The 13,857-nt window shown below is 42.8% G+C and overlaps 1 protein-coding gene across 4 annotated transcripts in view; it reads left to right on the plus strand.

Annotated features, from left to right (window-relative positions):
- Positions 1-2,435: 2,435 nt before the first annotated feature.
- Positions 2,436-13,857, plus strand: part of MAP3K2 (mitogen-activated protein kinase kinase kinase 2) — a 50,085-nt gene continuing 38,663 nt past the window's right edge. For 3 of the 4 annotated variants that reach the window (XM_084523374.1, XM_084523371.1, XM_084523373.1), the window contains exon 1: positions 2,436-2,563. The gene's annotated coding sequence lies outside the window, so the exon portion shown is untranslated. Of the gene's footprint in view, positions 2,564-3,254; positions 3,274-13,857 lie in introns of those variants that run through there. The other variant, XM_084523372.1, reaches the window with a different exon arrangement.

Here is a 13,857-nt window from a genome sequence, read left to right on the forward strand (position 1 = left end):
CTGTATCGTTCCTTTTTATTTTAGCTTAAGTCTATTAAAGTGCTTGGGAATAAAAGCTTCCCAAGGTATTACCTCTTAACACAAAGTCAGTTTGGCCTCTTTGCTATACTCATGCAGAATAACTTTTTCTCCTGTGTTGCAGTGAAAAGAAGTTGCTGTAAAGCTATGGTTAGCAGTTATGAAATCTGAAGAATCTGCTTTTCACTTCAAATCTATAGGTCTAGACTTCTAGCTGGAAAAGTGTAATAAATCTTGCAGCAGTGGTTTAGGACTGTCCTCCCCTAAGGTACTTGTTCTTTGTCTTTTGGCATCAGCCTGACAATGATGGCCTATTTGTGTTTAGAGGAACTGGAGTTACAGAGATGCAGGCATGCACTTCTTCTGTCGTGGAAAGGCAGAGCAGCAGAGCAGGCATGTAGGACCAACAAGGGCTTGGACTAGTTGTTTGCTCAGTCCATGTGAGCTGGATGTAAGTTAATGAACAGAATGTCAGCTCTTCTCCCTGTGAGGAAGGACTCTTGATCATGTTGTAACATTCTGGCATCACAAACTTCACATTACTGCCATTCCTAGAAGAAGCCATCTTGACTTCCCTTATCTATTCTGTTTCCAACAGCTTGTTGGTTTGCCAGTTATTCCACCTTTAGATTAAATAAGCGATTAATTTAATATGGCTTTAACTAGATCATTTTCTGGATGTAGTTCAAAACATGCTAACAACGTTTCAGTGCCAGCTATATGAAGGAGTAGTGGGGAGACAGAGAGACTGGTGGGGAGGGGGAACAGAGGACAATGGCCTAGCTGCTAGAAGGAGCTAGTTTATTCCCATTTGAAGTGTTTGAAAGCTGTGGCTTTAGTGTTAACTACTACAGGCACGTGTAGACTCAAGCAGTATGTCTAGAAGGTGAGAACCTCTTACTGCAATGAGGTATTGATTCTGGAATCAAGGCACAGCCATACTGCCTGATTGCAGTCAATTACTTGAGTAGACTATCCTAAAATGTGCTTACCCTGTAATTTTCACCCCCCACTCTTCCCAACTTCCATTGCCTGTGTAGGGCTTGCACTGAATGCATCCATAACTAATATGCTTTATTGCAACTTCTGACATCTATTTTTATGCCCCTCTCTTCCATATCAGCAGTTACGCTGTTCTGATAAGCACCGTTTCACTCCAGTAGCGTAACGCATTATCTCAGAACCGTGCCCCTGGGTTTGGGCTGAGCTCAGTGTGAGTCAGTGTTTTAAGTGCTGGTCCCTAATGTGGATAGACAGACATACATATTTTTAATCTCAAAGTCGGTATTTGGCTGTTTATCTTGCTCCTGATAGTGAAGATGCTCTATTTCAGGAATTATGCCACAGTAACGGTGATGCCAGTGGAGATGTACGTAACCTCAGCAAAGAGCTCTTGGATGGCACTGATAGTGCAGCGAGAGTGCCTGGTGCTAAGAGGGTTTTGTGCAGAAATACCGAGGACATGGGCAGAGGAAAAGGGCAAACAAGGATGATTGTCCACAGCCCTGGCTAGCTTGTTGTATAGTGAAGGAACCCAGTCTTCAAAACCTACTTTCCACTACCCCTTCCTTTGCAACATGCTGGAAGTGACAAATGGCCGTGCACTGGGACATTAAGGTGGGGGAACACTGGGTGTTTTCAGAGCTGTGTAAGCAGCTGTGGATCATTGCTCTTGCTTGATGGCGCAGGAGCACCACACACTGTCAGAGTTTCTCTTGGCTCTTCCCCTCTCACTTAGCACAAGAGGTCACCTTTTTAACTTTCTGGCTGAAGACTTTGGGTCACGGCTGACATCCCATAAACATGGCTGACAATTTTTGCCAGCTGCGGCTACAAGCCACTGAGTTTTGAGGGACAAGCGAGCCTGCCTCAGGTTGGCTTGGGAGTTATTCACCAGTGCCGGTCAGAGGCAGTGCTTCATCAGTCGGTCTTTACCACAGCCCTCTTAAAATTTTAACACATATATATATATATTTAAAAGTTGACAGTCGCTTTTATCATCCTGATGTGTATTTCTATGGAACATATCCCCTCAGAGAGTGGTTTGCTGCCCTCCCCAGCTCCCCTCACGACGCTGAGGGAGCCACCCCCCTCCCCACCGCGCATGCGCCGCCCTCCGCGGGCTTCCCCCTTGGCGCCTCCTCCTCCTCCTCCTCCCCCTGCGCCGTGACGCTGCCGCCGCCGCGGTGACGCCTCACGCTCCCCCCCCCGCCTTCCACCGGCGGCGTCACGGGCCCGGCGGCGGGAGGCGGGGCCTTGGCTCGGCAGCGGCGGCGGCCGCCGGCGCCTGACGCCCGCCGGGACCCCCCCCTCCCTCCCTGCCTCCCTCCCTGCCTCAGCGCCCCCCCCCCTCAGCCGTTATTCCCCCCCCCTCCCCTCCCCTCATCGCTCGTCGCCGCCTCCCGCCCCGCTCCTCGCCGTGCCCTCGCTCGGGCAGGCCCCGGGGCCGCTTCTCTCCCCCCCCCCCTCTCCGCCGCGGCCCCGGGGGGGGGCGGGCTCCCCTCAGGGCCGCCCTGACCTCGTTGGGGCCTCCGCCGTCACACAGGTTGGGCCCGGTCGGGAAATTTGGGGGGTTGGGAAAGCGCTGAGGCGGCCCCGGTGGCGCTGAGGGGGGGTTGGGGGGGTTAAATGTGTGTGTGGGGGGGTGTGAGGTGGATGTGGGGGTGGGATTTTGTTTGTTTTTTTGTTTTTTTAATTCCCCTTTTTGGGTTTTTTTGGGCGCGCTGAGGTCGCCTTGGGGGGGTTCTGCTGAGGGTGTGGGGTTGGGCTCGGGGCTGTGAGGTGGCTCAGGGCCCTGTGAGGGGGTGGGGATGGGGATGGGGAGGGGGTGGCAGCAGCAGCAGCAGCACCTGCTTGGCTCCCCGCGGTAAACGGGGCTGGGTTGTGACGGGTTTGGCCTCCGTTAAACAATGCAGCGCGCTGCGGTGGGGCCAGGAGGCCCTGGAAACGTGCTGCCGGGGCTGTGGCGAGGAGAGGGCATCGCCAGGCTGGCCCGTGGCGTAGCGCTTATTAGCAGAATGCCCGAGGAAGCGTGCTTCCAGCTGGCATCCCCCCACGGGTGGCTTTAAGGGAGCGGGCAGTGGTGTTTACGTGGTGTTCTACCTTAGAAGAATCTCCTTGTGTTTATTTTTCTCTTATCTTACGGCTAAACCTTTCCTTGTCGTTTTATAATAGCAGCAATACTGCACGAGGATTCTTCCTTTCACGCCTACAGTGGCTTTCTTAATATCTCCTTTCCTCCAAAAATATTCAAAGGTGAAAACTTATTATAATTCTGGTTCTCTTCAGACTTCGTGTTCATTCGCGATTGCCACCGAGCGTGGTTATTGATTCGGATAACGAGGCTGTATGTAATTAGCTTGATGTTTTTCAAGGTTTCGCTGCATTTGATAAACGAGAATAGCAAAGTGTTATTTGTCAAACTGACTCATTGCTGGAGAAAAATCTGTGCACGGCTCATCTTGATGAGCAGGCAGGCAGCCTTGATGAACTGTCAGTGGTTTACCTGACGTTAAGGGAAGGCTATGGTGAAGAAAACAGATGTTTCCAAACTGCTTGTCTTGGCTTGCTGGGATTTGTAAGCTGTCAGAGGAAACTTTTTCTAAGGTAGCCTTGGCGTCTGGGAATCCTGAGAGCAGTCCTAGGGTGTGTGAATAGGCAGATATCTGTGACAGGTAGATTTTTTAATTATTTTTTAGCGTAGTGTAACAAGAGCGCCGTTTTGTTGTATAATGTTTAGTATCGTGGTAGGGAAGATCTTACATAATATTTATTTATTTGCTTTGTGCTGATTAAACTCTAGATACTTCATAGCAAAAACCACCTTTCAAATGTGGTCACAGATCCATCGGTGGTTCTGTGCTGTGGTTCCTGGGAAAGCTGGTCAGTGCACAGACTCGTAGAAATTACAGCTGCCTGAGGCTAGATGGGGAAGGCTTTGGGTTTATTACAACCATAAAGATACAGTTTTATTCTGGAGAAAGCAAGAAAATTAGTCATGCTCTAGATTTAATTCACAGATGTTTTGACTTTATGTTTTTTTTTTTTTTTTCTTACATTTTCCTAAAGTCCAGTGTTAACATTTAGCTACAAATTGGGTTTTAAAAAAAAAGTCACTAATAAGTATTTATGGAGCACTTAATAAAAAAAAAAAAAAAAAAAAAGCTTTGTATATTAGCAACCTGGATTTCAGCCTTTGTCTTTCATCTGTATTATGTTTACTGCAGGTTCAATTTTTATATTAGCAAACTAAGTCAAAAGTAGCAAATATCATGTTTATCATGTTCATGTTCAACAAATATCAATAATTTTCGCTACACGTTTTTTATTGGCTTCTGAGCAGTCTCTGGACTGGCAATAATGTTTCCTCATAAACTGCTACATCAGAAGGATCACAAGGTGATTTCCCCCACTGTCTCCAAACACACACTCAAAGGTGTTCTGATCTATGAAGATACGTGTTTGGTGTGGACTTAAGAACGTTTTTTTTTGTTCTGTTTTTAATAATTTCTTCTTAGATTTTTGCTCTTATCGTTATCCTAGGTACAGATGAGGGTTTGGAGAAAAATGAATGAAGAATAAAAATGTGACCAATGTAGTTAATTACATTTTGTTACTTTTGAATAACTTTGTTTCATACATGTGATGAACCTCGGTAGGGTAGCAAGTTAATAACAATATTTTTATTATTTAACATGTAAACAATTAAGTTTGCTGTCCTGAAAGTTAAGCTTTTGAGATTCAGAAGTAGAGCTGACACAGTATTGCATTAAAAATATCTCAGTGACGTTCCGTTAACCCCACTAATTTCTCCTTGGGAAAGAAGAAAAATGCATTTTATTTTTTTTCCACAACTGCAAATACTCCATTTGCTATTTCAATGTTCTGGTATTTTGTAGTGTTTAGGAATAGGTCAAAATAGGTCACGCATGTTATAGTTGCACTTGTGTTGCAAAATAACATTGTAAACATGTAATTGGGTTCTGGGAACAGCATTCAGCCTCCAGTGTGTGTTAGCTGTGATTCTTACTTCTGGATCTCAGCGTGAGATTTTGATGTAGTAATTCATGAATACAGACAGATGTAGCGTGTGGATGTGTGTTAGCCTCATTTCTTACTCTGGATGTATATGTTTGCATTTTTTTTCTGGGATGTTAGAATTATATTCACCTTAACTGTATTTTCGGAGCAGCTGCAGCAGTTCTGGTACCAGTGAGGAGAGGAGAGGTGGAGTTCTGTGTTAGAATAGCGCACCGGCTTCCCATCAGTGGGAGCCACTGCTCCAGAGACACTTGACCCACAAATGCACGTACGGCATAGCTTGGAGCCCAGCTTAATGAGGTCATTTGAAGTTGGTCTTCCTTGAGCAAGGCCTAAGCAGGGTTGTCTGCAGTGTGCTTTAAGAACTGCCAGTCAAGAATTGCTAAAGGAGGCAGGCTGGTGGAGCTCTGACTTCTTCCTGTCCGTTGGCAAAGTCTCTCACTTGTATTTACATAATCATAGGAGACATGGAAGTATTCTTGAATTTATCCTGGCCATCTGTAACTTAATCTTTCATTTGAGAGCAAAATCATTTCTTTAGGCTGAAGCTTTTTCTTTGCTGTAGCTTTGTTTTCAGCCCGTTTCCTCACCTCCCTCACTTCCTGGTCTTTCCTCACTCACTCCTCTTTCTGTATGTCCATTCAGTCATTTATTTGTCTGCTTATGTGGCTCACCTGCCGTAGTAAAAGATGCTGCTTCTGTGTTCCTGAAATATTTTCTGCTAAGCATAGTAACGGTTCAAAACAGCAGTGCTTGCAGTTACAGAATTCAAATGCTTCAGATGCTGAAGTTGCAGAGACTGTAATTCTGAAGCTCAGGTACAATAACGCTGATAAATGGTTTGCATTTCAATAATAACAGGACAGATGTGTAAGAAAGGAAGGGATTTCATGGGGTTGCTCCCTGCTCTGAGGCAGAAGCAAATACATTGAAGTTGTATCTGACATACGCTTGTCTAATCTGTTCTTAAAAAGCTGCAGCGAGGGGAACACCACACCTTTGCTCGTTTATTTATAGCTAGTGCATAGCTGTCGTTATAGTTCGGAGGGTTTTCTTAATATTTAACTTGGGTCTCTGTCTTGACACTCGTTAAGCCAGTTAATTCTTGTCTCACTATTATTACTCATGCCGGATAATGATTTCTCTGCTGTTTGTCCCAGCCATTTGTAGATGTGAAGACTGTTCCTCTGTCTCTTACTTCTGACTTCTCTTTACTAAACTATGCAAAGAGGCCTTCGCTTCACAGGCCATGTTTTCTCAGGTTTTGTTGTGTTTTTCTTGTCATCAACTCCTGCTGGACTCAGTCTGATTTGTCTGCAGATTTTTCAAAGTTCCCCAGCCAAAGTCTGACCACAACAGAATAATTAACTTACTTTTGCTGTAATTTACGGAGTAACATATGACAGCCCTATTAAAATGTAATTCCTGTGTGTGTGCGCCCATATAATTTTGTTGTTTTTTCTTGTATTTTTTTTCTCAACAACATCAGGTTCTTGGCTCCAGCGTTTGTTAACACAGGAGCTTGTGTTAGTATTTGTTGAATCAGGTACCTTGAACAAAAAGAATAGAACCTTTTGGTGTGTTTAATTTAATCTGTATTTCAGGTTAGTTTTCTGTTACGAACTATTACCAGACTCCCCAGAGCAGGGATCAGTTCTGCAGGAAAGTGGGCATTTTCAGCTCTTCCTCCTCTATTTCCCAGCACACACAGTCCCTGTGTTTTTTGAGTGTACGTCTTGTCTGCAATGGGAAGCCTGACTGAGGATGTTCTTCTGGGGTTTGAAGTAGCTTCCATTGGCAAAAAAGTGTCTTAACCAGTCTATTTTCATATGTTATGACGTTGAAGTGGTCCTGTTGGTGAGATGACTTCTGTCAGTGCAGCCATACCTGAGCAAGCCTCCTTCCTCTTGGAGATGTTGTTGCCCTCTCACAGTCCAGTGAGAAAGCAGAAGAAATGTAGGTGGGCTTTTCTGGAAGACTTGCAGAGTCAGCTACCAAACAGCTGTGTTCAACATGCTTCCTGGCTTTACTCCAGTTTATCCCACTTGTTATGGAAATAATTTTATCCATAACTTTTCAGGGTAGATCATAGGCGGGACAAACTGCAGGATTCTTGTAGCAGTGCTACTTTTGAAAAAAGAATGAAATAGCCACCAATTGTCATCATTAGAGAAGGCCTTTGGTTTATTGCAGGAAGGCATGTTCCAGTAGTCAGTGGTGATTGACTCTTACCTGATCTTAAAAGGATTTTAAAGTAGTTCACACAAGAGAGTCCTGTACATGCCAACAACTTAGAATGCCACATTGCCAAAACTGTCACAGTGGGACCTGTAGTGTCACCTTTAAACAAAGATTTGCAAATTGAAACATCTGTGCAAGTCCCTTGTTTGGATTTAAAAAAAAAAAAAAAGAGTGAGAGGTAGAAAGCTGATAGGCAGTAATTAAACCCCTAAAGAAAATCTTTAGAACAGAAGGTGTTCTATTGCAGAACGTGAGGACTGTCACCATGAATATTTTTGGCAAATACCATCTAACTGCTGAAAAATGCTCGGTAAAGCTCCGCCTGTGTTTAGCTGCTGGTTTGCCATGCTGACTACGTGCGCTTTTAGAAGTGCCATGATTATTGTAACTCCAGCCTGAAGCTTTTGATTTAAAACAACAAAACAAACAAAGCCCAAATAATTGGAACGGCAAAACCCCGAAGCACTACTCTGTTTTTTCCAGGATGGTTTAAATGGTAACAGAACGGGCATAAAGTAGTAGTTTGAAAACAGCTTCTGCTGCTGGTGCAGTAAGTGCAGTACGTTGGGGCAGGTAGTGTAGCGAGTGACTTTCGAAGCTGCTGCAGTAAGTTTCTTTATTGAATATCTATTAAAGTCTCTGTGATGTTAACACTATCATGAATACCAAATGAGATTTTCAAAGGAGAATTTATATGTCACTGGCATAGTGACTGACAAGTCTGTGGTAAAATCTTAATCCATAATTAAATTGGAAAAAAGATCCTTCAGCGTTCTTCCTCCAGCAGTAAGCATGAACGGATGCTTAGGGAAGAGTAAGAACATGGCAAGCATATATCAGATTTAGCTTGAGGATCCGTTCAATCCCTAGTATTTTCAGTGAAGGGCTGTTCTAAATCTAGGCTTATTTGTTTTTTCATGCAGCCAGTCCTTTCTCTGCATGCATCCAAATTTCTAGCACCCAAATACCCATGGGTAAGAAGTTCTGTGGATACTCTGCTACTCGTTATGTTAAAATCCACCTTCTTTTTGTTTTCAGTTTGGTTTGTGCTATTCTCCTTTGCTGCTGCATTTGTTGTGGAAGAGCATCAAGCCATCTGCTCTGAGGAACCTGCTTTGGCAGGGGGGTTGGACCCGATGATCTTTTGAGTTCCCTTCCAACCCTTACAGTTCTGTGATTCTGTGATCTCTAATATAATGATCAGTTTCTGTTCCTCGGGTGATTTTGGAGATATTTATCACTTTCTACTCTCACCTGAGTCCTAACTTGCCTCTCTGTATCCCGCTGCAGAACCCATTCTGTGCCTTTGGTTGTGCTTTTTGCTCTTCTCTGAACCTGCTCTATTTTGCTTTGTCCTTTTGAGAAGCTGAATGCCCCAGAGCTGCTAGTGTGACATTCAGGATGGACAGACACTGATTTGCTTTTGTACTCATTTCTTTCATTTTCATTCCTAATGATTTTTATTTCTGAGTACAGGTAGAGTTTGCTGCGGAGCCCATTGGTTGTTTTGTTCTGTGTAAATTTAACTGGTTCTCCCCTACCACACGCACATTTCCATTCACCTGCACTGGCCACGAGCTGCTCCATGTGACAAGGACCACCTCTGGTACTTCACGGGGCGCTGACAGCAGGCACAGTGCTGCTGGCAGGCTTTTCACCTTGATTTCATTTTTCAGCTAATTCAGGATGCCTTCAGCAGCTCAGCCTCTTGGGGGGACCCTGCTGGTACCCTCGTTCCACTGTGAAGCACAAATTTTGCCTGTCCTAGATTTTCTGTACTTTAACTGATTTATTCATGCTGTGGTCTTCCCTCTTTTCTTACATTGACTGCAAAATGCCTTTTGAGATTTTTTTTTTTTCTGCCTATTCAGGGTGCACCAACAGATTAGAAAGTGAGGAAATCCTCTTGTCACACCTGCTCATCCCCACCCTACTTGTCCATATGCCCATTCATCTGAGTTCATTGTGTGCCAGGGAGGCTGAGGTGTTAGTCATTTCCTGGAATCCCTGCATCACACGTGCCATCCTCTAAAAGATCTTTTAAAACCCAGAGCTGTGCAATGGCTGCCAAAAGGGGTGCTTCGAGCAGGAATTGTTGCTCCTGTCTTTGTGCCGGTGTTACTGCTGTTGATGTGTGAGATCAGTCAGGTGAGCTGGCAGTATGTTAAAGAATGTGAAATAAATCTTTTCGGCTGGCATCCAGTTTAAAAGCAGTGCCTACTGCATATGGATAAAAACTTCAAAGTTTGTCTGCTTAGAGCTGCTCAGTTAGACAAGGCAGACTACAAAAATGATGCACAGTCCTGTTATGCGTGTGTTTTAAAAAAAGTCTGTGAATTTTGTGTATGTATACACGTGTTAGAAATGCCTCTCTCCATTTCCATTAATGGATGTATGTTAAGTATAGACGTGTCCATCTTTCCAGTGGTATTATTGGGCCCCATGTTGGTACAGCTCCAAGCTTGAGAGGTCTGAGTCTACCTGGACCTGTGGCTCCCTTGATAACTTTACTCCTTCTGTTTGTTGTTTTTGTTGAATTTTTTAATCTCGAATACGAGATGGGTTCATCAGTGTTCTTTCTGTGCTGTGGTGGAAATGCGTATGGCTCGGGAATGTTTCACCTCACTCAAATATTCCGTGTCAGTGTGTTAAGGGATTCTCTTGCATTTTTGTGTTCCCGTTATTAGGGATAGCAATAAGGGAAGGAAGGGCCGGCTGAGCCTGCGGTTGGTTTTCTTGGTACTGGGTTTGCAATGATAGTGGTGTGATTTGCATCATGGTTAAATCTCACAGCTGGAATCAGGGAGTGCTGTTTGAATGGAAGGTGCTGTCAAAGCGATGATTATATTGTAGAAAACTAAAGCTTCTCCTTTTTGGCACCTAAAAATAGAAACTACAACTAGCTTTAGAAATTGAGAGCGAGTTTGTTTCCCCAGTTTATTTCCCCAGGTAGTTGTCTTTCAGCCCATCAGGGTTACACAATTAGCAGGTGATCTGACGAGGATGGAACTGGTTACTGGAGTTTCAGGATGTGTTTTTCTGTGTGCTCTCATAAGTGAAGTCTGACTGATGAGCTGTAGGTAGCTGCTGTCATGTTAATTGACATGCTTCAGTTGTTTACAATACTGTTTCTGCTGGAAGCCAGCTTTTTATTCTTGGGTGCTTTATTTTTGCTTGAAGAATAATGTTCATAGATTCAAACTGCTGTTTGATAGGCTTACTTCTCTACTTAATGAGTACTCTTCAACTTCATTTATTTAATACTGGTTGTAGCACAGTCTTCTGATCTTAGAGATGTGGAGATTGCAGGAACAGCTAGTACCAGTAGTGCTGGTAAGTGTACCTGGGGTGCAAGCTTACAGTGTTAGTGTTACTGTGTCCTTTGGCTTATCTGGCAGTCTTAAATTCTGTCATAAGGAAGAGAGATGCCCTGTGCTCTTTTAGGGTATTTGCTGTGATTTCTCTGTGATGTTAAAAAAAAAAAAAAAAAAAAAAAAGTTTAGCCTGCTGTCAGATCTTGGGTAGGGGCCATGCAGTTACGATTGCAGCTGGTAACGTTTCTGATTGTAATATCCTTAGCCCTTGTTGGCAAATATTTTGACTTGCCAGTTCAGAGATTGAACTAAGCCTAACGTTGGTGCCATTGGTGCCAAGGGCACCACTGACAGTTTTCAGAGAGGGAACAGAAGTGCCTAAATCCAATTATAACACTCATTGTAATACTTACCACGTGGGATTGTAAGGGTTAAAACTATTTTATTTGAGAAGCTTTTTATGGGGCAATTCCATTAATTTTACACAGTTAATTATGAAAAAGTTACATCTCAGAAGTATTTTACTCTGCAACTTTGTGGTCTTTGTGTTATCTTAATATACTGGTTAGGACTTAAACCTTTTTATGGCATGAATAGCATTAATCAGTATGTGTGACATCCAGCTTCATTAGTGGTGAGAAATGTATTCTTCACGTTGTGATGCTCTGAGACTCTTTATCATCGCGGTGGTGATAAATTTCCAGGTGCTGGAGTGATTTGGTGGCAGTGATGCAGTTCACGGGGCTATTCCTCCTTATCATACTTCTGTGAGAAAATCTAGGCTCAGATAAAGTAGAGCCAAGCGATGAATAGGAGCGTGAGCAGAGTCAATTAATTCCAGCTGGTGTGTTCTGCTGCAAAACTGGCAACACTGAAATATTTTGCGTGGTGTCACTGTGGTACCTGTCCACAAGTTTCAGCTGTTGTGACCCTTTATATTAGAAAACAAATGTATGCATTTTAATAGTTTTTTCTTGAAATTGCAAACAGCTGTTAAGAAAGCATCATGACATTCGAAGCAGGTTTGCTTGATGTATCAGCACAGTCATTCTGCAGTTAGAGCGAGAAATTAGCTGTCAAAGAGAGTGCTTGGGCTGCTACTGAGTACCTGCAGGAGCAGACACAGGAACTGGAGAAGTTCCGTAAATCTTGAATTAGGCGAAGAAAGAGATCTTGTTGAGGAAAGTAGGTGCTTTTCTGTTCGAGGCCAATTACAGCCTTATCTTTTTTGTGTACTTGAAGTGGAGTGGGTTTATGAAGGGGTATCCAATAGAGGCTCTTGATTGGAAAGAAGAGGTTCATTCAAAGCAGGGAAACTTGCATCTGAGTGCCTTGAAATTCTCTAAATATTCTTATCTCCCCCTATCAACTGTAAAGGAACTGCGGGGAGATTAGCTTTCCTAGACTACAGTTGCTCTTTGTGAATCTTGCTGTAACTGTTGAGATATTGATCTCAAAAGCATAATTTTTCTATAAACTCATCTTCAGCTAAATTATCTACTACTTTGCATTTTTATGAGAACAGTCATTAAGAACTGTGCCCTTGCATTCTCAAAGCCTTCTTGAGCTTTTAAAACTTTTTAAGTCGGTGTCATTGTTCATGAAGCTGATAAATGTTATAAGAATGTGTCAAATTGCAGCCTATAGAGCCGCAGGCACCAGGCATTTAATCGGGTGAGGAGGTGGTGGTTGTACTTCTGTCACTGGGCTTGTTGGATCTTTCAGCTCCTTCTGAAGTCCGCTTCTCCAAGTGCTTTGAGAGATGAGCTGCATTTAGGGTGCTAAAACTGACAGCACTGCAACTGGGAGGGCACCATCTGTAATTAGAAGCAGTATTTTATGCCAGTCTGGTTTTCCCTCTTTTTGAAAATTGAACTCCAGAAGAGTGGAGCTGGTAACCATTCTCTTCAGGAAATAAATGCCAAATCCTGCTTATAGCTATACAGATGAACTTAGTCTGTGTTGTCATGTGTGCTAAATTTGACATAAATTAACTTTTCCTTTGGCTTGCCAAAGTCTTCTGTCAGAGAAATTGCAAGTCTGCATGCTGCAGAGATACCTGATACATCTGTAATGGCTACAAAGGTACTGATGCTTCAGCCATCCCACGCTTGCTGGCTGCAGTTTTCCTGATACTCCACACTGAACGCTGAATCTGTAGGTTGCATACAGAAGCAAGATGGCTCCTGCATGCATTGCATTTTTATACAAGCAGGGATTTTTATTATCCCTCTTTAACTTCGTGTTACTCTTGTGTTAGATAATTATGCAGCATAATTTAATAATTCTTCTGATTTCTCTTGTGGACTGGCCTTTCTTGCAGCTGCAGCTTCGTTTCTGATTTCCTCAATGATTGTCTTTGTCAGAGTGTATTTGATGCAAAAACATTATTGAATAATGTTATTTTAAACACAATAAATACTAATACTGAATGAAAAAACAGCAGATTATATATATATATATATATCATTTAACTGTATTTAAATACATTTTGTTGGGCTGACTGTTTTTAAACATTTGATTCAGATCATTTTCCTAGGCCACAACTTGCGTATCCCAATGTTTGTGGTCACCTGAGCATTGCCAGGCTGCAGGGGGTTGCACTGGGAATCATCGCTTAATGATGTTTTCTGCTACCTGGAAAAATGTATCTCAAAATATTTTATTGTAATCCATCAGCTGAGTTTCCTGCTAGTTAATTTGGACTTCTAAGCAGATAATTCAAACATCATGTGATGTTAAGCCAAATGTTTTTGGAAAAACCTAAGTGGGCTAATTGCTGTAGTTAGTTCTGTTAACTAATCTATAATCATTTCAAGAAGCTGTATTTTGGTTGGCAGTAATAACAATCCTTGAAATCAAAGCATTTACTGCATTATTACTTTTTATTCAGTGTAGATGCCGAGCTAATTATTACATTATTTTACTCTGAATTGATGTGGAGCTAAGTATCTACAACTCTTTGGCCTTTTCCTTGACTATTGTCGGTTATTTATATGACATTTACAATTTTCCAGATATTTCCAAATATTTGCAGGAGTGCTCCTGAATGCTGATCCAGTAATCTTGTAAAGGGTCTTGCTTAGACTCTTGTAAGTGCCTGAATCTTTAATTTAAAGTGTTTTATCTGAAATATACTACAAATAGTTCATCATGTCCCTTAGCTGCTGTAGATGGTGAAATTTCTATTCCAGTAATACTGTGCTGTGGTTTGGATACATCCTCTTGCTTTTTTTTAAAAACC

This window comes from Aythya ferina (assembly GCF_964211825.1).
Source record: "Aythya ferina genome assembly, chromosome: 6".
In the NCBI taxonomy this organism is placed as follows: Eukaryota; Metazoa; Chordata; class Aves; order Anseriformes; family Anatidae; genus Aythya; species Aythya ferina.